The sequence below is a fragment of the Myotis lucifugus genome, unplaced genomic scaffold, assembly GCF_000147115.1.
Source record: "Myotis lucifugus unplaced genomic scaffold, Myoluc2.0 scaffold_52, whole genome shotgun sequence".
In the NCBI taxonomy this organism is placed as follows: domain Eukaryota; kingdom Metazoa; phylum Chordata; class Mammalia; order Chiroptera; family Vespertilionidae; genus Myotis; species Myotis lucifugus.
Genome location: NW_005871100.1, coordinates 2,553,488 through 2,576,735, shown reverse-complemented (window position 1 = coordinate 2,576,735; position 23,248 = coordinate 2,553,488). Strand labels below are relative to the sequence as shown.

Sequence of the window (23,248 nt, the reverse complement as noted above, 5' to 3'; positions counted from 1 at the left end):
TCCCCAGCCCCTCCGCTCCTCTCCCGGTCCACAGAGGCATTTCTTTTCACTTTGATAAGAGTTTTTGTTCCAGGACCGCGACCAGGAGGAGTTGATCCGGGGCGGGTGGGGAAAACAAGCAGAGCCAGGCAGCGCGACAGGAGCAGAAAGGCCACAAATTTAAAAAGCGAAGCGAGAAAGAGCAAACTCCGGCGAAGTTTCTTTGCTGCGGTGTCGCTCCTAATCGGAGGAGACGGAGAGAGTTAAAAAGCAGGAACCAATCGCTTGAATGGTGATGTAATGCAAGAACCACAGGGTAGTTAAGTAATGTGAGAGCAAGGGGGTCAGGGTTGCAAAGCATTTACCTGCTCTCAAGGGGTTTTCAGTTTATTATCAATTGCAGTGACTGTAACTGGCTTCAGACTGGGATCTCTAATTATTCACAGACACCCCTTTTTTATCTTTTATTATTAAAAGTAAAACTATATTATGATATTTTAAAAATGATATTATGATATTATCACAGCTGTGTATTATTTTCCACCAGGATTTTCCCTCTCTCTCTCTCTCTCTCTCTCTCTCTCTCTCTCTCTCTCTCTCTCCCTCATCTTATATGGCTCCAAACTGCTGTCTTTTCTTAAAAGGTCAGAGTGAAGTGACAGTGGGAGTTGGGGGTGGCTTTCTGAGTGTAACTGGTGAATTGCAAATGCCTGGGAAACTATTTGGTGTGTCGTGCTGACTGTGAAGAGTTGAGCTATTGCATTTATTATTCAGACTACACTGTCGGTTTTTTAAATAACATACGATGATCCTCAGCAGTAGCTGCAGTCTCTCACCTATCATTTCAGCGAACGTTAACAGCGATTGTGCAATTTGCTTGAGAATTTTAACTTTCTGTTGGTTCATGTGACAACTCAATCCAGGGCTACCTTTAAAACTTTTATGTTCTTGAATTAATTTTAAAATGATCTGCCGCAGTCATGGCAGGGATGATGAACACTTCTTGACTGATTTGTCTGGAAAGAACGAGTTAATACTGTAAGGGATTGATAGGAAATAGAGGGAGAGAGGGGCAAATGATGTTCTCGATGCTTTAAGGCTCTAGTATACCCAGAGAGACTTTTATGTTTTGAAAATTATTATCACATTTCTGTATGTTTCATGAAATATAGTCAGTGCTGGGCTGCACTGTCTGGGCTGAGTGCTTTCTGACCCCATCCAGCATGGTTAGGTAGGAAGCAGCCCCTGAGAGCGAGACCCTGACTGTGGCCACTCCAGAACTTCTGGGGCTCAGTGAGTCTCGATCATCATGCAGCACAATGCAGACTGAGGCATGGGGCATGTACCAAAGGGGGGTTTATGTTTTTTTATTTAACGCATGTTTGGGATATAATTAATTATGACTTTTTATGAATCTTCTCCCCTGATTTATTTTTGGAAGAGATGGAAGGGGGAAGGTTTTCAGAGGTACTTTTTGGAAGAAAGAACATGGTGTGATAGAGGTCAAGGGGCTTGAATATCAATCTTGATGACCTTGAGCAAGTCACTGAAATCATCTGGGCTCTAGGTTATTTTAATTTTTTAAATTTATCTTTATTATTGAAAGTATTATAGGTGTCCCCCTATCCCCCCACTGACCCCTTCTAGCCTGCCCCCAACCCACCCTCCCTTCACTACAATATTGTCTGTGTCCATGGGTTATGCATATATGCATACAAGTTCTTCAGGCTCTATTTTTAAATGGAGCAGACAAGGTGGGCTGTAAGCCCCACCCTCACCTGTGGGGCCAGTCTGAAATGATCTCTGAAGTCCCTTTTAGCTCCAGAGTTCTGTGTCCCTGATCTATGCAAGTATTGCTAAAAGGTATTCACACAGCTTTCCAGAGAAAAGCGCATTTGAAATCAAAGTGAATTAGTGCCTTAAGGGAAATGAATGGGCAGGGTGAAAAGGAATGGGTCTTTCCCTACTTTGAGGGTTGGTTTTGGGTTTTGCTTTTTGTCATGATGATTTCTCTTGGGGTGAAATTCATAGTTTTCAAATACTACCGGCAAGGCATCCTCAATGAGAGATCATGACCCAGGTGAGTCTGTCCTAAGAGCTCCAGAATATTATCACAGCTGTGTATTATTTTCCAAGGTCCATTTTATTTACCTGCCCTTTAAATTTCCTAAAAGACCCCCACATCCCTCGGATGCAGGACATAGTGCCCAACATGCAGGCATTTATGTTCATTTGCTCATATGATGCAGAACTGTGATTGTAATGTACTTCTTCCCCCAGAGGTTGCATGACTCCTTGATATGTTTCTGTACGTTTTACATAAACTCAGATTTGTAGGTGAGATTGAAGGTGACATTTAAAAACCTTCAAAGGGTATGAAAGGCAAAACTATATGGGCTTATTAGAAAGATAATTTTTCCAAACAATATCTCCATTCTTCTTCATCCAAGTTCCAGGGTAGTAGCCTTATTGTAAAGTATGTATTTATGGACCCAGCTTAATCGTGCACAGGGAAGGACCACAACCATGCCTCCCTGAGGGGCGGGGGAGGGTCACCCAGAGCTGAAACAAAACAAGGGGCTATTAGTCACTGGGCCAAGACCGTGAGTGCCAAGTGTGTGCTTGGGAGTCTTCATGAGTAAAGAGAGCACAATCTCTTTTTCTAGAGCCTTACAATGTATGTTGACTTGGCTCTGACTTGCTCACCGTAATCAGACCTGGCCTGCTTGTGACTGACGGAGAGGCAGGCAAGGCAGGAGCGCGAGCTCATGGTGATCCTAAGTCAGACTTCTATTGCCTCACTGCATCCCCATGGTAACCTGGACAGGTGGGAATCTTTAGCTCCACTATTTGGTAATTGTTTTGTTTGGAGTTTCTGTTTCGGTTATTGTTGTTTTTTAATTGAAATAACTGTAGACTTACATGCAGTTATAAGAAATAATATAGAGAGAGCCTCTGTACCCTTTACCCAGTTTCCCCCGATGGTAACAACTTGCAAAACTACATACAGTACAATATCACAACCAGTATACTGCCACTGATGCAGCCCACAGCTCTTACTCAGCTTCCCCAGGTTTACTTTACTTATTTGTGTAAGTGTTACTCTTATCCATGTGAAAACTGAGGATCAGACCTGCCCTAGTTCAGATGAGCTCTAACCCCTTAAGTCCAGTTCACACTAGGTCTAGCTCGCCATCAGGGGAGAATCTTGGTGACATTGTCCATGGTTTATATTCCCTGGGGGCATGGCTTAGTGGCAGCTTTGTTTTCCATAGGGATCCCTAAAGCCATACCTCACCTGTTGGCAGGTCAAGAGGGAGGCAAAGCTTTGATGGCATGACAGAAGGGGCACAAATCTATCCCCTCCATATGCCAGGCACTGAGCAGAGGAATGTCAGCTGGCCATGCCTACGCTTAACCATAAGCCAGTGCTGAACTCAGCATTCTTCCTCTTGCCTTCCCGGTTTTTCCCCGGTGGACACATCTGTGGCAAGAAGAAGGGGGAGGCACCAGGAAAACAGACATCTACTGCTTAGAAGAATGTGGAGTCCCCTGAAAAGAGTATCATGGCTTTGAGGGGTCAAAAGGCCTGGGTTGAAATTACTCTTCCACTTACTAGTTGTGTGACTTGGGCAAGCCACTTAGCCTCTCTGTGCCATAGTTTCTACCTTTGTAATATGAGGATAGCCATACCTACCTCATGGCGTTGTGAGGAGTGGGTACACATTTTAAGGCCCCTGGCATACAGTGAGATCACAGGCACGAAGTCTTAGCTGCTCCCATCATGTGGATGACAGCACAGGATCCTCCTGGCAGAAGTATCAGCCACAGGGGACTGATTTCAGATGCTCCCAGGGCATCTTGCTCCCAGCGTCACTCAGGCGTCTGCCTTCTCTGGCCTCTCTTCTTGTAGGCCTTCTTTTAATTCAGAAAATCAAGCAAGTCTGTGATTACGTCAGGTACTAGAAACAGAAGTAAACGTACCGTTCTGATTAAAGCGAGGTGAGACCCAGTGCTGATAAGACCTGCCAAATTTCCAGAGACCTGAGTGGAGGCACAGATGCAAACAATGCAGGCTGGAAAAAAGACCCTCATGTCCCCATTCATGCTCGTCGGTGGCTTTGTGAATGGGAAAAAGAAGTGAAATGGAGATGAGTGAGTTCAGTCGTGAGAACCGGATTCCATTCCTGGCTCCACTGAGAGAAGTTTATATTTGGAATAGCAGTCATGTGTACTGCGGATCTTTAGTTGGGTAAGGCTACCTTTTAGGCTTGCTACTTCATCTCACGTATCTCTTCTGGTGGTAAAACTGGTGTTTTAGAGATTGAAGAGAAGGGAATGTCCAAGGTGGCAAGTGGAAAAGTGTTATGATGGTGAAGTTGGTGGAATTAAGTAACAGCGATGGGCCCAAGACTTCCATCAAGTGTTCCATGCTAGGATCGCCCAGTCTAGGCTGTCTCAGGCTGCATGGTAAAACTGTCTCAGAGTTTACCTTGTGTACATTGGCCAGGAAAGCCAGATGAAGAGGCAGAAATTCATGTGGATTTAAGAATGAGCATTGTCCTGTGCCCGACAGAAAGTAGGGTGGGCAAATCTGGAACTGAATTTAAAAAAATAAAATAAAAGGAGAAGCAGTGGGTAAAACACAGATTTCTCCTTTCTATTCTCCTTTTATTTTAATGGTCCTCTGACCTGAGAAAGGGACTCCTTTTGCACTCTAAGATGTATACGCAAGGATGTGAGGGAGCGGTCCTGATACAGGGATGTGGGGAATTGCTGAGAGGAAGAAGGAAAATGGTGGCTTTGATAACTGTGGGCCAGGCCAAGGAAAAGTCTGTGGTCCAAATTTAAGTGTGTGATTTTTCAGCAGTCTTTGCTAGTCTGTTGAAAATGCATGCCAAAAGGCTTGGCGCTTTTCGAGGTTTGTACTTCATGAGTTTGGGTTGAAACAACGACAGTTCCTGACTCTTTCCAGCCTTGAAAACTGAGATTGACTTGTCTGAGCACTCCAAAGTCCACTGCATAGTACACATACACTCTATAACCAGCCCATACATCTTTCTTCCTGTACCTACCCTGGCAGGAGAGCTTATTTAATGATTGATGAAGCCCCGCTGCACCCAAGAAGAATTAATCAATAGTTCAAATCACTGTGGAGAATGCGACAGTAGTTATACAATAGCCAAGACTCATCGAGCTATCAGCAGTCTTCCTTCCCTCCACATGATACCAAGAATTAAATTCTACCTTATGATTTTTTTTTCTTTGCTGTCTAGAGTAACTGAAATAGAACTGGATGTGTCCAAAAACGCAAAGCCTGGGAAAAAAAACAATAATAAGGCTCCCAGTGAATGCCAAGGTATCTATTAGTGCATAGACTCAATCACTTATCTTAATGGGAGGTGGAAAAGGGAGCCAAGAGGCTGTGTTATATAAGCTGGAATGACTACCACAAGTTACTGTGTTGTAGGAGCCCATGAACTTTTTTTTTCTTTTAAATCAAGGATCTTGAAAGAATTTTAAAGAATTAAAGTCATGTTGAGCTGACACGTGTGCTGACATGGCAGAGAGGCCAGCTGGGCCTCTTGTAGCCTTGTGGGCCTAGTTACCCACTTGGCTCTGCCCCTCTGCCCACAGGGCCCACATCAGTGTAAGGGAAGGTCTGCAAAGCAGCTTCCTTTACAAAGGTGGAGCCTATTTATTCCAAATCAGTATGGCCCTGTGTGATTGTGCCCTGTGAATCATTTGGACAGATCTGTGTTCAAACTCTGGCTTTGCCACTTGCTAGCTGTGTGATTTCTCACAATCTGTTGACTGTTTCTAGGTCTCAGTTACTTCACCTATGAAATGGGATCCCTGAGATAAGGACTATAATGTACTTAGCATAGTAAATGTTCAGTACATGTTAGTTATTTACTAATGGGACCAGTTGACTTTTGGGGAAAATTTTGGGTATCAGTAATGTAGAGAGAAATACTGTCATTGGGCACTTCCTTCCCAGAAAGGTAAACTGAGTCACAGATGCTGGTGAGACTGTGAGCAGAAGGAGAGGTAAGGGGAGGATCATAATGCTGGTCTATACTGTGTGGCCATCTCTTCATTGGCAAGAACATGAGGTTTGAGCTCTCACCTTAAAACAGTGTATTTCAGCACCAATAAGCGCTGGGTCTTTTTTATTGCACCCCTTTCAGTTAAGTATAGATTTATTTTTTAGGTGACATAAAACAACTTCTCTTGTTCACCTGCCTCTTCCCGACTTTCTTATTTACTATGACACTTCAGTCAGCTCAGCAACACTCTGCCATAAAGGGTTGATCCCCTTTAATTCCTCTGGAATTAATCATAATAACAGCAATTATAATAAACCCATTTAGTATAAATGTAGATGTAGATTACTTCTTGTAATCTACAACTTGTTGCGTGTTCACCTTTAGTCTGGCTCTCACCAACATCCACCCTAATGTGGACTACACAGAGGCCTCTCGCCAGCCAAATTATTGTTCTCAACCCAGCTCTTGCCCTCACTCAGTGCATCTGCTGCTTTGCTGTTTCCTCCCATCCAGGTCAAAGAGGAAGCTCCAGAGTACAGGTCACAGGGAACGCCATTGGACTTGGCTTCACGCTCACATCCAGAACTTCCTTAGCAGTGGAATAATATTCCCATAATTCTAAATGCACTGATGGGCAGGAATCTTAGAGAGCCTTTAGCCCAACCTGTTCATCTTAGAGATTCAGAAATTGAGGCCACCCAACGATGTGACGAATTCTCTGCCATCATAAAGCTATCTGGTGGCAGGGTCAGGACCTGGCTCTGATACAGTGAGGAGCGCAGTTCCTCTCTGCCTGCCTATTGAGCTTGCTGGTGCCAGGAACTCCATCTTCTTGCCCAAGTTTATGCTTCTCTGTCCCTCTTTTGAGTTCTGGCTCCTGGGGTCAGTGGTGTGGGAAGAGTACAGAGAAAGACTTGGATGTGCAGAAGCTCAGAGCAGCGACCAGAAGGCTCTGAGAAACTGGAGTCTTTCAAAGGCTGTGCTGTGTGAAGACTCCACCCTCTGGTCTTGAGGGAGGGGTGGGGAGGCCAATCAGACATCTTGCTTGCTGCCTCCAGCCTAATGCTCCCTGGTGTCTAGTTAGTGGGTGGGGCGTGCTGTCCCTGAGCCATAAATGACATGGGGTAACCTGCCGGCTTTCTCTGCTTCCCACTACCCTCTCTGTCCCTCCCTCTCCGGCATCAGCCTTGATGCTCTGAGTGCACATCTGATGAGGACAGAGCTTGGAAGCCACCCCAGAACCAGCACCCACCCACCTGCAGGATGTGACCTCTGGGCTCTGAAACTCCTGCTTCCTCCCTCTCCCTCCCTCCCCACCTAGGCAACTGGAGACCACAATTCCCAACACAGCCCTACTTCGCACTTTCATCCCAAAGAGACTCAGGCACTTTGTGACCACAGAAAACTTGTCACTTCATTAGGATTCTGAAAAAAGAGAGCCAGAGGGTAATTCATAGTTGTTTTAATGACTTTGTGTCCCTTCTCACAGAGACAGCTTTCAGCTGGGAAAGGACAGCAGCCCACTGATATCAGTGTGTCGGTGGCATTTCTCACAATGCTTTATCGCGACATTTTCACAGCCAGTTAACCCAATTCATCCTCCCACAGTCATTACCCAGCTACTCGAATTCCCCTAGTCTCCAAAGCTTCGTTGTGCAGAGATGAACTATTGTGTCTCCTGACCTCCAAAGGATGTTTCTACCTAATTAATGATGGTTAAGTGCTTGGAAAATGCACTTTGGAAATATGCTGGTGCTAACATGTCTGGGGTTTCCACTGAGTGGTTGCACTCTATGCCAGTCGGAGATCATTCCTGCTGTTTGTAAATCATATTAAGATAAATGTGGCTCTTCTCTCAACTAGGTATCTGTCACCCCCCTTTCCTTCCCCAGCATATATTCACTCTTTGTCCATTTCTCCCCATCTGTGTGTTAAGCCACTGTTGGTAAATAGGCCCCTGATTTATAAATATTTCCTCTACAATGTGAGAAGGGTCACGTTGAGTCTTTCCACCCATGTGGTCTTTAACAAGGCACATTGAAAATTGCTATTGGCTGAACTACCAGTAAAAGAAACATGGTTTTCTGTATGGCACAGTGATTTAGAAACTTTTTTCATATGAAAAACAGTAAGCAATGTATTTTATATCACAACCCAATAGACTCAGATGGGTATGTTTACAAGTATGTGTATAATTTAATGAAACAATGCTTAATCTTTACTGTATATAACGTTCTTGGGTATCTTACATTCTATGCATTTTCCTAAAATATTAGTCATTCAGATTAAATGGATTTCACTAATTTCTCACTGTTACACCCACTAATGAATGGTAGCCAGGTTTGAAAACCTCTGGCATAGTGGAAAGGTCGCTGGAATGCTGGACAAGGGTCAGGAGACCTGGGTACCGGTGCCAGCTCTGCTCCAATGCTAAGATTCCTTCCCCAGACCTCAGTGTTCTCATATAAAATTAAGGTATTTGTTTTCCAACTGAATTTGCCCTCAGAGTACTTTCTTTTAAATCCTTTTGTATGGTAATGGGAAAAATAATAAATTTTACAAAAACTCCTCTATGTATGGAAAACAGAGAGCCCTGATTGGCCCATAGGTCTTTCACTAATTCATGCCCCCTCCCACCCATGAGACCTTGAAACACAATGCAAAAATTACTAAACTAGAAATTTCACAAGTCCCTTCTAGTTCTGGCATTCAAGGATTATTTTATTTCCTAGGTAATACATTAATCTAATGAAAGACTTCAGGTTTTACTTCTGCTGATTCTGAGCTAGGATTCACAATTGGGAATCTCCAGAATCAATGGGAATTTTTGCTCTAAGACCGTAATTCTCAGCTTCATGGTTGGTTCTTAGGCTTCATGGGATAGGTGCCTTCAGGGAAGGAGTTTGAAAGACCTTGGGTAGAGGCAGAGCAGGCAGACATGTGAGGACACTTACTTGTGTCATTGTGTCTCCTATTTTCCTGCCTCCTAAATTCAGCAGGTTCTTGATTTTTAACACAGCTCAAATCATTTGGCTTACAGCTGGTAAAATACAATTTTCTGGTTCTCAGAAAGAAACGCTTTTTAGACATATAAAAAGAGAAGCTCATAAGATTTCTTGAACATCAAATAGCTCTTACAAAACACCATTTTGATGAGTTAAGTGTAAATGAATCAGAAACATACGGATTAAATTTCCCTTGAAAGACACATGGGTTGAAGAATTAAGGGGGGAGGGGAGAGTGCTTGGCAAGATGGATTTCAGGTTTTTGCCAAGCCTCAAAATGTTTGAAAAATGGTTTGAGACATTTTTACTGAACACGAAATGCCACGGAGTTCACCCATCCCAGACATAATAGCAGATCTTTTTGACAACAACTTTATGACAAGAAAAAAGGTCTTGTGGGGCTTAGCCATTTTCTCAATTCTCCTTCCATAACCACCCCCCCCCCAAAAAAAAGAAAAAAAACAACCCAAAAACCTTTATAAGGCTAAGAGAACTGTATGATTGACAAACTAATTTCAAGTCTGGCAATTACCAGAAAATAACCCCACAGCCTAAAAACACTTGGATTCCCCCACCCCCATACTACCCAAAGTCAATTATACTATTTTCTAAGTGGAATAATTCACTCTAGGGATATGCAGTCTTTGCTATATTTTATTCATTGGTGTCTAGAGCAATGCACAGTTATTCTAGTCATTTGTATATTACACTGCCAGCTTCTTTGGAGATGAGAAAAAAAGTTCACTAAAAGCAAACATATTGGAGGGAACTATCCATTGGTTTATTACGGCAGCCACAGTGTGGAAATGCTATATATTACAGAGGCAGGTCATGGGCTGAGGTTTTCAAGTGGCTGGGAATAGTCTTGGATACGTGAACTCTGTTATAGCTTCTCGTTTCATAAGCTATATTAGAACTTCTCCACACTTCAGAACTCTTGCTGGCATGAGGCAACTCAGAAGCAACATGTTAAGGACACATGAACTGATTTATCTTTTTTTTTTAATTTATTGATTTTTTACAGAGAGGAAGGGAGAGGGATAGAGAGTTAGAAACATCGATGAGAGAGAAACATCGATCAGCTGCCTCCTGCACACTCCCTACTGGGATGTGCCCGCAACCAATCGAACCTGGGACCCGTGAGTCCACAGGCTGACATTCTATCCACTGAGCCAAACCGGTTAGAGCTGAACTGATTTATCTTATGAGAGTTGGGCATCTTATGTACTAAATGCCCACCAATTATTTTTACTGCCTATTGCTGACAAAAACTGGCTGACATTTTTTACAGCCTCATTTTTTCATATGCAAAAGCACAGAAGGAGTGGGTTCGGAGCTAACCGCACACAGCAAGTGAGGGAAAGAGCCTGGATGAGAAGAAGGGCTGAGCTGGGCCATTTGCTCTGTGAAGCTACCTGGTCTCATGTTCCTGTTTCATTTTCATATTTAAACCAGGATGACCAAGTTTTCCTTCCTCCCTCCCTCCCTCCCTCCCTTCCTTATTTCTTTCCTTCCTTTCTTTCTTTCCCTTTGAAAGAAACAGTACATTCAGTGACTTCCAATATCAATTTAGAAACTAGGGACAATATATTTTGCAAAAGGTTTCAAGTCAATGTAGACCGAGAAAGAAAGCTATCTTTAAATCAATGTGTTTTCACTCTATGCTGGAAGTAATGGGGAAATGTACTTATTATCTTGTTAGTGCAGCATCTCACATAATACTTTAAGATAGGACTTTCCAGGAACTATAATGAATTTCTTGAAAAAGGAGTACCCAAAAGGGAGAGTAAAGTCACCAGAAACACAGAAAGCTACTTTCAGTACCTCTGATGAAAATACTACATAACAGTGAGTGCTAAAACATACCCCTCATCTCATGCCTATGTATATTTATTGAGCTCAAAGTAAAAAATAAATGAAAACTACAAATACAGTACTGGAGAGAAAACTCAGTAACACAACTTTCTGTCTTGAAAAAGACTTCAGAATCAGAAGAAGTAGGGGCAAATTCTGGCTCCATTTTTAACTTTTCCAATGCAGCTTAATATAGGATAATAGGGCCAGGAAGAGCTCCTTTGATTCTGAAAAATACCGAGTCCTGCCCAGAGCTCCCAATGCCTCCCTCCCACTTACCCTAAATCTCTCTCTCCCTTTCATTCCAACACACCGTAATTCAAAAAGGACCCAATTTCTGCAGTCGAGTCTGTCAAATGGTTCTCTTAACTCAGCCACCTACAGGAAACACTGGAAAATGAGTCTTAAAAGTCTAAATGGACGTAGTTCCCAATTTGGCATCTCTAAGGGGGTTGGCATGAATGGATGCACATCAGATCGCATCTATTTCTAGATAGGGAATGTTATCATTAAAGAGATTGTTTTCATCTCATGTTAAACTGTGGGCAACAGTAACTCTTTACTCTCTTCTCAGCCTGTGTTGAAGTACTTTCACCACCTTGCCTTGCACAGAGGGTTAACTGGGCTTGGAGCCCCTACTACCAGTATCCCTTGTCCCTCACTCACACACACATACATGAGCACATGTGCACATGTGCAATGCAGAGCTATCTTCTCATCTTTCCTGGAGCAATTCTGTGTCTCCTCTTCTAGGACCCCTCCCCTGAAACCCCCAGGGGATTAGATATCTTTTTTTCGGGGGGTGGGGGGTTTCAGGTCTTGCCTGTTTTTCTGAATAGAATATGAGTTTTTTGAAGACAGGGATGATCTTTTATTCATTCCAGGCTCCCACTACAGTTCCTGAAAGATAGCAGGAGCTGAGTAAATGTTTTAAAAAAAACTTAAAAAAAATAATTTCAGTTGTGTTTCTATTGGGTCGAATTTTGATCAAAGCCACAGAAAGTATATGGGACCTACATTACCTTTCTAAGGGCCCTCTGGGTCCCAAGTCTTCTTGGGAAATGAGAGGAATAAAATGCAGTGGAGTTTTTTCTTAGAACAGCTCCCCACTTGATTTCAACTTTCTCCCCTACCCTATGTTTATCTTGATGGTCTTATTTATATCTATTTCCTTTTGATAAAAATAGAAGCTAAAAAAAAAAATGAATTGACCACACAAGGGATGGTACTTTTGACTCGTGCCTGAGTTCACAGATATAGTCAACACACTGCCCTGCGTGTGGATAGCCAGCTAGATGCTTCTTTTCTGAGTCATCTGACCTCTGAGTTTTCACTTTTTTAAGAGTATAATTAAGATAGGTTCCCAGGGATTAAAAAAAAAATTACTGTGAGTAAAGCAGACAGTCTATATGTTGAAACCCATATAAGGAGATCTGTGGGCACCCGCCCAAATTGAGAGAAGCATTAAGAGCTATTCCAAACCTACTGAAATGTCAACACACTTTTGAAAAGGGTCCATTAGGGATGCAAATGTATGGTTCCCTGATTATGATAAGCACGGAAAAGAAAACAGTGAAACCCATTAGGAGGTTTTGAGAACGTGGTTTTGAAGAGTGGGGAAGGCAACTCTGGTTTCTGCTCAGGGCTGGGCTTCATTTCTCTCCCTAGCCCTGCTCTGTGTTCAGAACCAGCGATTCTTATGCTTTAAATGGCTCTAAAATTCCTCCATTTGGGGGTAAAGCCAATTAACTCATCTGTAAATGGGCCAACTTTGAAATGCCATCCATGTCAATAAAATTCATTTTAATAAGATTCATTCTCTGGGTTACGAACGGTAACTTGTTTGTGTGGGAAGATCTGGCATTAGGAGCTCACTTCAGGCTTTTGATGTGTCTTGGTTTGTTCTTGCCGAGGTTTTTTCTATAAAAGACTAATTGTATCTTGAAATCTATAATTTTTACTATATAGTCTTCTACAGATCAACTCACACAAAGGGTATATTTCTATTTAATAATCATTTAGGGCTTTTCTGCGAAAATAAATGATGCATCCAATCAGCTTTAATTGTGGTTGTCTTGAGTTATTCACACATGATGTCAAAAGATATTCATAGTAATGGATAAATTGGGGCATAATTTTTGTGTAATCACTCTCTATGAAAAAAAAAATTAATTGATTTTTCCATTTTCCCTGATCTGGAAGGAACTGTATCAATTTCCAGGACGTCATAAAACAAAATATTTAAAGTATGTTTCAAATAATAAAAAAAGAGAAATACTTAACTTAATAAAGATGTGGAATTCATTTATGAAGAAAAACACTGGCTGTGGACCAATACTCCAAAGAGTTTGCCAGAAGTCTGCAGTAGACAGTTATTCTTGTATGTCCACTCTGCCCCATCACTCCTGAGCCCATTCCATATTAAGAAAATGAATTCTCTCAGCCGCACTGGACTTGGAAATCATTGATTTTGTTTACTTTGTTTTTGAGTAAAAATCCAGATCTTTTTTCAGTGTTCTGCCTTATAAGGAAAGCAGTCCAAGGCACTTGTAACTATTGCTCTTCAGGCCCAGTTTTAACTAAATAGTTTGTTTGGCATATATAGTTGATGCTTGGGAATCTTACATAAAAGTTCTGATTTTTAACCCCCTGGAGACCTTCAACCATTGAAATTATTGGCAACAATGGAAATCACTTAACTAGCATAAGAACAGTTGAATGCTTCAGCAATAACCTAAAACCAAAATTATAAGTCCTGGAATGAACATTTCCATTTGGCATTTTTGCTCTTGTACCCATCAAGAAAAATATCCTCAGATTTCAGAAAGGGAGATCTGTTACTAATAGCATGTAGGCAGATATGCTGGTACTCATATTGGATCAACCCTCTTAACTTCTAGAAATGCTTCCAGCTTTGTCATGGTATTCAACCCTCTCCTCCATCCAAACGGAGTAGACTACCCCAGAAAGTAAGCAAAGATTTTTCCAGTGGTCAAAAGAAATCCCAATGACCTTACCTCTGGCAGTCAAAAGATACATAGACCCTCTCATCAGGGTGGCCTCAGTCTAATGGCAGAAACTGACACTAAATAAATAATCATACCTATAAACATATCATAGAAATAGCATGAAGGAAAAGTATGTGGAGCTACAGGACCCTCTAACTTAGAGACAACTCTAATTTGGGTGTCAGAGAAAACTTTAAAAAAGTGATATTCAACCAAGACTTAACGATGAATAAGAGTTGATCAACAAAAGTAGATCTAGCTAAACATTTCAGGCAAAGACAATGGCACATATTAAGTATTTGGGGTATGAAAGAGCTTGGCACATTCTAGGAAATGATGGATCTAGGATGGATGAAACATATTCAGCCAGGTGGGAAAGTGTGGTACTACAGACATCAAAGAGCCAGAACGTTTAAGGGATGATCTTATTAAATACTAAATACTAAGAAAAGCCATGGAAGAATGTCCAGCAGTGAAATACCAGGATTAGATTGTTGGTTCAGGAAGATCATTCTGGCTGCATTGCAGAGGTTGGATTGGAGCAGAGCAAAACTGGAGATAGAAACTGTTGGAAAAACCAAATGAGAGAAGATAGTGTTTTAGTGTTTTGGATCAGGATCTTGGCAATGGGGATAGAGCCAAGTGGATGGATTCCAGGCCTATTTTGAGGTGGAGTGGATATAACTTGGTGAATGATTGGCAGTGGAGAATGAAGGATATCAAAGTTAATGCCTGAATTCCACTAATTCACTCCTATCAAAAAAATGAGATTTATTATAAGGAATTGGCTCCCACCAATTATGAAGGCTGAGAAATCCCATGATCTGCTGTTTGCCAGCTGGAGACCTAGGAAAACTGGTGGTGCAAATTTCAGTCCGTGTCCAAAGACCTGAGAGCCGGGGGAACTGTGATGTAAGACCCAGGGCAGGGACAGAAGATGGATATCTCAGTTCAGTCAGTCTGGCAGAGAGAGAGAGAATTCAACCTTTCTCCCCGTTTCTGTTCTATTCCAGACCTCAGCACCTGGAGGAGGGCAGTCTGCTTCACTCAGTTCACCAAATCAGATGCTGCTCTCTTCTAGAAACACCCTCACAGGCACACCTAGAAATAATGTCTAACTAGTTCCCTGGGCATCCTGTGGCCCAGCAAGTTGACACATGAAAGACCATCCCAGTCACCACAGACAGAACCATCCATTGAGCTCAACACAGGCACTTAGGGAATGTTATCTTAGCTCTAAAGCAGGTAGGGTCGGCTGGCATTTACTACTCAGTAGTGAAAATGTTTTCCTGGCAGCTCACCGATTTGGGGGAGTTCTGTCATTTTCAGAACCCCAGGTCGATGACACACACTGAAAATGCAGAACTGCTTATTTGGGGACCTGAGCTACCTCTCCTAAGAGATTTTAATTCTGTTTAATAACAAATGACTAACTCTGGAGCACAAAAGAGTGAAACCTTTATTTCATGCTAATTAAAAGGATCATTGTTCATATTTGAGAAGCAAATGCCTCCTCCCCTACCTCTCAGGACTCCTGGTACTTTTCTAAATGTTACCTGTACTCGGAGAACTTTGCAGCCTGCTTTATTTAAGAAAAAGGGAATGTCCAGGCGAGGCCAGAGACGAATTTCCCATTTGTCCCCAGCTTTGGGGAAATTCACAACTGACAGCTGCTTCCCCCAAATAAATAGTTCTCAGCCTCTCCATAAGTCAGCTCTAACCATATAATTTTGGGGTTGAAAAGGTCCTTGAAATGTGTTGGCTTGGCCTTTTTTCTTCATGAAGAAACGGAAGCTGTGAGGACTTGAGGACACAGCCCAGGATCACCAGGCAAACCAGTGGCTAAGGCAGTGACACTCCTGTGGGGGTGCTCAAATTCAAGGCCATGTGATGAAGGCCCCAGGTGCTTCTCTGTAAGGCTTTATGATCTTCAGATCAGCACATCCGGGGAAAGTACACTCTGGCCTTCTCCTCTGGTAAGCAATCAAGTTTCAGGGGCTCGAGGAGAAGCCAAGCTGTCATCACAGACCAGCGGAGGGTTTCTTAGGGACGAGTCAGCTCCTGGGGGCACAGGGTAATGTGTGCATGTCCTTTAAATGTACTGTCAGGCACTTGCCATTCCTAGTCTACTAGGGACTTATTGTCGATAGCTAAATTGACATTTACTGTGACCATAACCCTACCACAAATTAAAATCAGACCCCAAGTCCCTCTGGGGAAGATGTTCATAAGCTGAAGGAAGACATCTGAAATGATACCAAGTTACATTTTAAACTTGAAACCCCAAATACCACATTTGTTTGGGAGTAGGAACAGGACCGTCAGGGGAATAATATGGGAAACTGAGCAAGTCACTCTCTTTGGCAAAATGCAAGGCCACCAGGGAAGGGAAAGTGCCTGAGAAGAGATGTTTTATGTATGAACCCCGGTGTGGCTTTTAACTAATCACTTAAGCCTAAACAGAATTTCCTTCAGAATGAACTTAAAGGGAAACTAAGCCCTTTCAAACTTCATGCCTTCAAAGAACATATGTGGATGCCCCAAATTGTACTTTTAAATACACTGAGGACACTGGAAAAATTATCATAATAAGATAGGTCCATCAAAATGGCAAACCTAGGTTCCAAAGTTTGACTCAGCTGATACAGACAAAAGTGTGTTTGGGACCAAAAGCCTTTATAGCACTTCTGTCTTTTAGCATGTGGATGTCGGTGGGTGTTTGTGCGTAGTGGGTGTGTTTCTGCACATAGCATGGCCACCACCTCAACCTCAGAACCTAATGAAAGAACCGACTCAGTCCACAGGGAAGCTATACTCAGAGGTTGCTTGTATGTCCAGCCCAGGAGTTGCATTGAAAATAGCAAAGCCTGGTTGAAAAGCCCTTTGAGATCCTTGGATGCAAAGTACATAGTAAATGCCAAGTATCATTATTATGAACTTTATTGCTATTATTTTATTAAGTGTTTCAGATGAATATCAATTTAGGCTCATGATAAGTACTCCTGCAAAGTGGGAGAACTTGAAAAGCAGCTCCGGAAAGTTTGCACAAGGAGGACACATGAGTTTCCTAGAAACTCGAGCCCTCCTCCAAGCCCCCTAGCTCAAGCCAATTGTTAGTTGAGTGTTCCTTCAGGATAGTGTTGAAAGTTATCCTGACCCTTAAAAAGAGGCCTGTCAGGGATATGTAATGGGCATACTGCTGCCAGGAAATGAGAGACCCTGATCAGTGAGACAACCTCACTAAGTCATTCAACAAACCTCTCTGTATCAGGGACGAGCCTGGTTCAGAGGAATCAGAGCGGGTTTCCCCAAAAAGATGGTACACTGAGGTACACTAGGGTCCTCAGTAATGGAAAAGATACTCAGATCCCACCAAGAGGCTGGATGTTTGGGGCCTTTTCCCCAAATTGCTTTACCCCGAAATGTAGAGCAATATAGCTTTACTTGTGTTTTAAAATGACACTAGCAATTTTATTACCTGAAATAGATTGTCTCTTGAATAGAATATACACTGATCATCGTTCAAGGGCCAAGCACACACAGAATGTTATCTCATATACGATTATCAGACCATCCTCACATTATACCTACCAAGTGGTCATAAGAGGCCTGTTTTTGCCAATCAGAAATCAGAGAAGTTAAATGACTTGCCCAGATCACACACTCCTGGTCTGTGGCCGAGCCATTGGGCAGCCCAAAGCCTACGCCTTGTCAGCCCCACGAGGCTGCTTTATTCCATGTGCTGCTGAATGGTGGCAGCCAGCATTATCTCTAGCATTTCTGTCAGCCACTGTGATTGGAATAAGTGAAAATAATAGACCTAATTTAGGACTCTGAGAGGTCTGCCAGTTTCTCCTCCTCCCTGGAAACTGTGCCAGATGGGGACGAATCTATTTTTTAAGAGCCTAATAAGAGGAAATTCCAAAACCTCAGTAAGCCATTTAATTGTTTTACACTATTCGTTCTTGGGAGCTATTCTTTCTTCTGACTGAAATCCCATGTGCTGCTGTTTTATTATTGTTATTATTCTGCTTTGGTTGCGCTTGAGAGTAACTGGTCACCATTCTCTGAATATAGTAATTTAGAAACTTGAAGATCATTATCATCCTCTCCCAGTCTTCTTGTTCCCTTTACTTTTCCACTTAGGACTTTCCTTCTGGCCTTTGTGTATTTTTCTGTGCATCTCTGGAACCTTCTCAAGTTCTCCATGTGCCCCCTCCTCCCTTCTCTAATGATGTTCAGCCCTTGCCCAACAAGGATTTCTTTAGAATCTCACAGCCAATCCTATAGTTTTTGTTGGTGTGTGTGTGTGTGTGTGTGTGTGTGTGTGTGTTTAAGTATTTTTATTGATTTCTGAGAGGAAGGGAGAGAGAGAGAGATAGAAACATCAATGATGAAAGAGAATCATTGATTGGCTGCCTCCTTCATGCCCCACACTGGGGATTGAGCCCAAACCCAGGCATGTGCCCTGACTGGGAATTGAACCAAGACCTCCTGGTTCATGGGTTGATGTTCAACCCCTGAGCCATGCTGGCCAGGCTGGTTTTTGATGATTTGAATACAGCCATGGTTTTCAGCTCTCTGCTAGGTTATAACCGAGGAGTTTGCCAAGCCTTGTCTGTGTTTCCTTGGCGTACAAGTTATCCTCTTAGCATTTCTGTTATTTTATCATTAAGAACAAAACTTGAAAAATTGGGCTTTTAGCAGCCTAACATTGCATAGTCTATGCATGCCATCACAGCTGCCCCAAGCCACTCCTTTCACACAGTGACACATCCCTCTTCTGCCAGTGTATTTGTGGAGCTAATAATTTCTAGTGCCACCTCCTAAAGAGCTGAAATAATACTGGTGAGTGGCTGGTTAGATAGAATCATAAATTTGGTCTCCCAGGAGAGGTATTTGAAAACTGCCTAAGGGAGCCTGCCTGGAGATTCAAGAAGAGGTTAGACAAAGGCATTAGTGAGGGTGACCTGGTGGGGAGCCTTGCAGAATGCACAGGATGAGTAAAGGTTGCCTGAGTGATCTGAGCATCCCGTGGCCCAGACAACGTGACACGTGAAATTAACCATCCCAGGCACCACAGACAGAACCTTCCATAGCGCTCAACACAGGCACTTAGGGAATGTTATCTTAGCTCTTTAGCAGGTAGGGTCAGGTGGCAGTTACTACTCAGTAGTGAAAATGTTTTTCCTGGCAGCTCACCGATTTGGAGTTCTGTTATTCTCAGAGTGCTCAGTATAGACCCAGCCCTAATGTGCTGATGGCAACCTCCTTAAAAGACAGAACAGCTTATTCAGAGACCTGAGCTACCTCTCCTAAGAGATGTTACTCTGTTTAGTAACAAATGACTAACTCTAGAGCACAAAAGAGGGAAACCTTTACTTCAGACTAATTAAAAGGATCATTGTTCTTATATGAGAAGCCGGCCCCTCTCCCGCCCCTCGTCTGTTCGTGCTGAAGTCTTTTGCAGTTAGAATTACAAAATTAAGCTGTGTATTTGGAACCTAGGTATTGGGGGATTGTGATGGGTGTGGATTCCACCACAAATTACTCGTTAAAATTTGATAATTGACAAGCTGAAAATCCAGGAGAAACCAAAATAGAATTGCTGACTTTAGAGTTGGGGGTGGGGCAGGGGTTGTATCTGCAAACTCAGAGAGCTCTCTGCCTCTCCCGAACATCCAGGCCAATGTGCTAGTGGATGTTTTCATGAATTATTCACTTATGGTGAATGGATGCAAGCAGCAATCACATGTAAATGGCCAGGCTCGTAATCAGAGGGCTCCTTATTTGTCCTTATGAAGCAAGGGGGAAGCTTATTAACAAGTCACAAACAGGAAGACATTTTACTTAGAGATATGTCTCTATAAAGAATTTTTTAATACACATGTAGCCAGATGTAAATCATTTATTTGAGCCTGCTTTCAAAATCATCTTTTATTGCATGTCTTTTGATCTGCATTTACTTTCCTTTTCTAAGGGTAACTTTGTGAATAATTGATGCAACTGAGAAGTTATTGGCTAATTGAAAAGCCATCTCTTCGTGTCTTTAAGTCTGACCCGTGGCTCAAGTCAAACTCTTCAGGCATTTAGGGTCTTTTATAAAGGGTCTTTATAAAGAGCCATTAGCTCTTTACAAGGAAAAAATATAAGATTTTGAAAACAGATTTTTCCCCCCCAATAGTAGTATACATCAGAAAACAATACAACCATGTTTTTGGTTAACTTAAATGAATCAGCTGACTGCATGAGGAATTCAGATTAATGGTACAGAAATCAGTCATTAAAAATGAAAAAAGTGATTGATTAAATAGTCTTAAAAGAATGGCTGTAAATTTGCATCTCCCCTCCTATTACTGCTCTCTCTGTGTAAAACACTTGAAAGCATGAGTGGGTGAGCATCTTGCCTGACAAGATGCAGCATCTATACTATAAACCCAGCAAAGCTCCGGCAGAAGCCAGCTCTGTTAGCTGCATTGAGTTTTATTACTACCCTTGGCGCTCTCGCAACCCTGGCTTTCACTTAAAGAAAAAGAAGTTCCATTTCCAAGATATCAGACACTACATCTACAAAATAAAGATGTTAGTAGTACAAAATTGATTTGAAAAGAGGCCCAAATTTATCTTGTGTGGTAAATTAAATCTCTGACACCCCTGGTGATAATGACTCCAAAAGTGTTCTTGTCTATATCGATAAGTCAGTGCAAGGCAGAAAGGAGATGTTCAGCTGATTCTGGTGTGCGTGTAACTGGTACCCCTGCGCCCAGAGCTCTGAACACTATAAAGCGCAACCTTATTGAAGGGCAGGCATCCAATTTTTAAAACATCGTATAGATTGGAGACAGATGAGCATTCCTGAATTATTCTTGGTCTTTTCCTATGAAATGCCTAAAACTGAATTTCAAATGGCAATTAATTTAATTGATGCAAAAAACAAATGAGTCTCAAATATGTCAGAAAGCTTGAGTTTAATCTACGGGGCACTGATAAAAAGTACAGGTTACCTTGGGGGTAACCATTTATGCTTTTCAAGAACATGGGTTTTTTAGACTGTTACGGTAAATTGGAGTTTCATTTATGACTTGTAAATCAATTAAGTTCTTCTCATTAGTTAGCAAAGATAATTTAGTAATCACTGTTCTTGCAGTGTCCATTGCTAGTGGAAGAGATCCTTGATATCTATCATCCTAGTGTCACCAATTGGATATTTGTAAATGAATTACTATGCAAATGGCCTAAGTTGCCAAACCAGTTTTCCACTCTGAAATAGGAGTGTACAGGGTCTGATCCTTACCCATATTAGGTGTGTCATTGATTTTGGATTGACTCATGGATTCATTGATTGAATAAATGGTAATTAGTGTTACTGGGAAAAGTATAGGGTGCACTGAGATCATTCCCAATGAGGCCCTAACCTAGTGTGGCTGCCCAAAGAAGGCGGTGAGGATTACTTATGTTCAAGGCTCTCTGGCTATAAGGGAGATAGGCTTCCGTGAATCTGGGAGAAAGTCACTATGGCACATGTATGGAGGAGTCCAGGGCCATGAGCAGCCGGGGAGACGGGGAGGCGGGGAGAGGGGAGCAGAGAGGAGCCAGAAGGTACAAGGCCTTGGAGCAGGGTCAAGTTCTGTCACAAGGAGATGGGCTTACCAGGATCTCTGATAAGCTGGAGCATTTGCTGTTTTTCATTGGCAGTTTCACTAGTTTTTTAGGACAGGATGAGGCCCAGGGGACCAGGCAGAGGTTAGGACAGTGATGGCGAACCTTTTGAGCTAGGCGTGTCAGCATTTTGAAAAACCCTGACTTAACTCTGGTGCTGTGTCACATATAGAAATTTTTTGATATTTGCAACCATAGTAAAACAAAGACTTATATTTTTGATATTTATTTTATATATTTAAATGCCATTTAACAAAGAAAAATCAACCAAAAAAATGAGTTCTCGTGTCACCTCTGACACGCGTGTCATAGTTCGCCATCATTGGGTTAGGATATAGATATTAAGGCAAAATTCTCTTTCAGCACACCTAAATGTCAGTCACCAAAGGAAGGGGGTGGGGATAGTTCTTACAGAAAGACCCTAGATCTTTAGCAGCGGTCCTCCCTTGAGCATAAGAAAGCTTTGAAAGGGAAAATACCCGTTTTAATTGAATTCTGCTGGTATTTTGGTGCCTTTTCTCAGGCTAAATATTTCTACTTATTTGTCTTAAATTTCTCACTTGTTAAAAGGGGAAATATTGTATTTGCCATCCAATTTCAGGAATTTGGCAGTGAGGCAGTGCAGAGTGTGAGCTCATTCAAAAAAAAGATGTGGGTAATATGATGTCTTTTAAAATACGGGCCAGATAGCTTTCTTGTTTTCCCAAATTATTGCTTCTGTTGGAATTTGTCATTATTTTCACGAAAAACAAGATACTGAGAACTGATCTCTGGGGAACTAGTTTGGTTCCATTTTGAGGAAATATTTTCATGGATCCTTTCTGAGAAATAATCTGAAGTCATTTTGAAATTCTGTAAAATTGTGGGTGAGAAGAGTTCTTTTGCCTCTTCTTTCTTTAAAAACCCAAGCAAGAGTTGGGTTTTTAAAGAAATGTCTTATATATGCAAGGAGTTTGAAGCATTTTGATATTTGTTAGGCTGTAGTTCTTTAATTAAAGCTAAGAACTGGTGTTCTGTAGGGTCCCAGCCTTAAGCCGTAGTTTGTTGTTTGAAGTTTAGTGATTAATCTGCTATTTTGATCTATGTTTCAGAATAACAACTAACAAAAACAACAAATTTTATTGAACATATTCAGTGTATTTAAGATGTGATAACTCATAATGCCATGAGGTAAATAGCTCAATTATCCCATTTAAAGTTGAGGAAACTGAGGCACAGAGAGGCCAGGTGACTTGCCCCGGGTCACACAGCTAGTAAGTGATGGAGCTGGGATTCCACTGTGGCAGACCATTTCCTGCGCCCATGTACCCCATTTTACAATGTAATCATGACCAATGGAAATAATTAGCTCTGTTGTATTTCCATTTCACATTCTACCTGATTATCCTGACAGTTCACTTTCTTTACAAAAATGGGATTTTTAAAATTCCAGTTAGGCCTGGATGGTGTGGCTCCGTTGGGCATCATCCTGTGCACCAAGAGGTTGCTGATTCTATTCCAGTCAGGGCACATGCCCAGGTTGGGTGATCCAACCCCAGTAGGGGGCCTGCAGGAGGGAGCCTATTGACGTTGCACTCTCACATCAATGTTTCTCTCTTCCCCTGCTCTTCTTCCTCTCTCTCTAAAAAATCAAAACTATTCTTTAAAAAAAAACACAAATTTCCAGTTAAGAGAAGAATGAGTAAATGAGCAC

At 42.0% G+C, this 23,248-nt stretch overlaps 1 protein-coding gene across 2 annotated transcripts in view; it reads left to right on the top strand.

Annotated features, from left to right (window-relative positions):
* The window catches only part of CREB5 (cAMP responsive element binding protein 5), a 381,586-nt gene that overhangs the window by 258,036 nt on the left and 100,302 nt on the right, over positions 1-23,248 (top strand). The gene's annotated exons all lie outside the window — the stretch shown is intronic.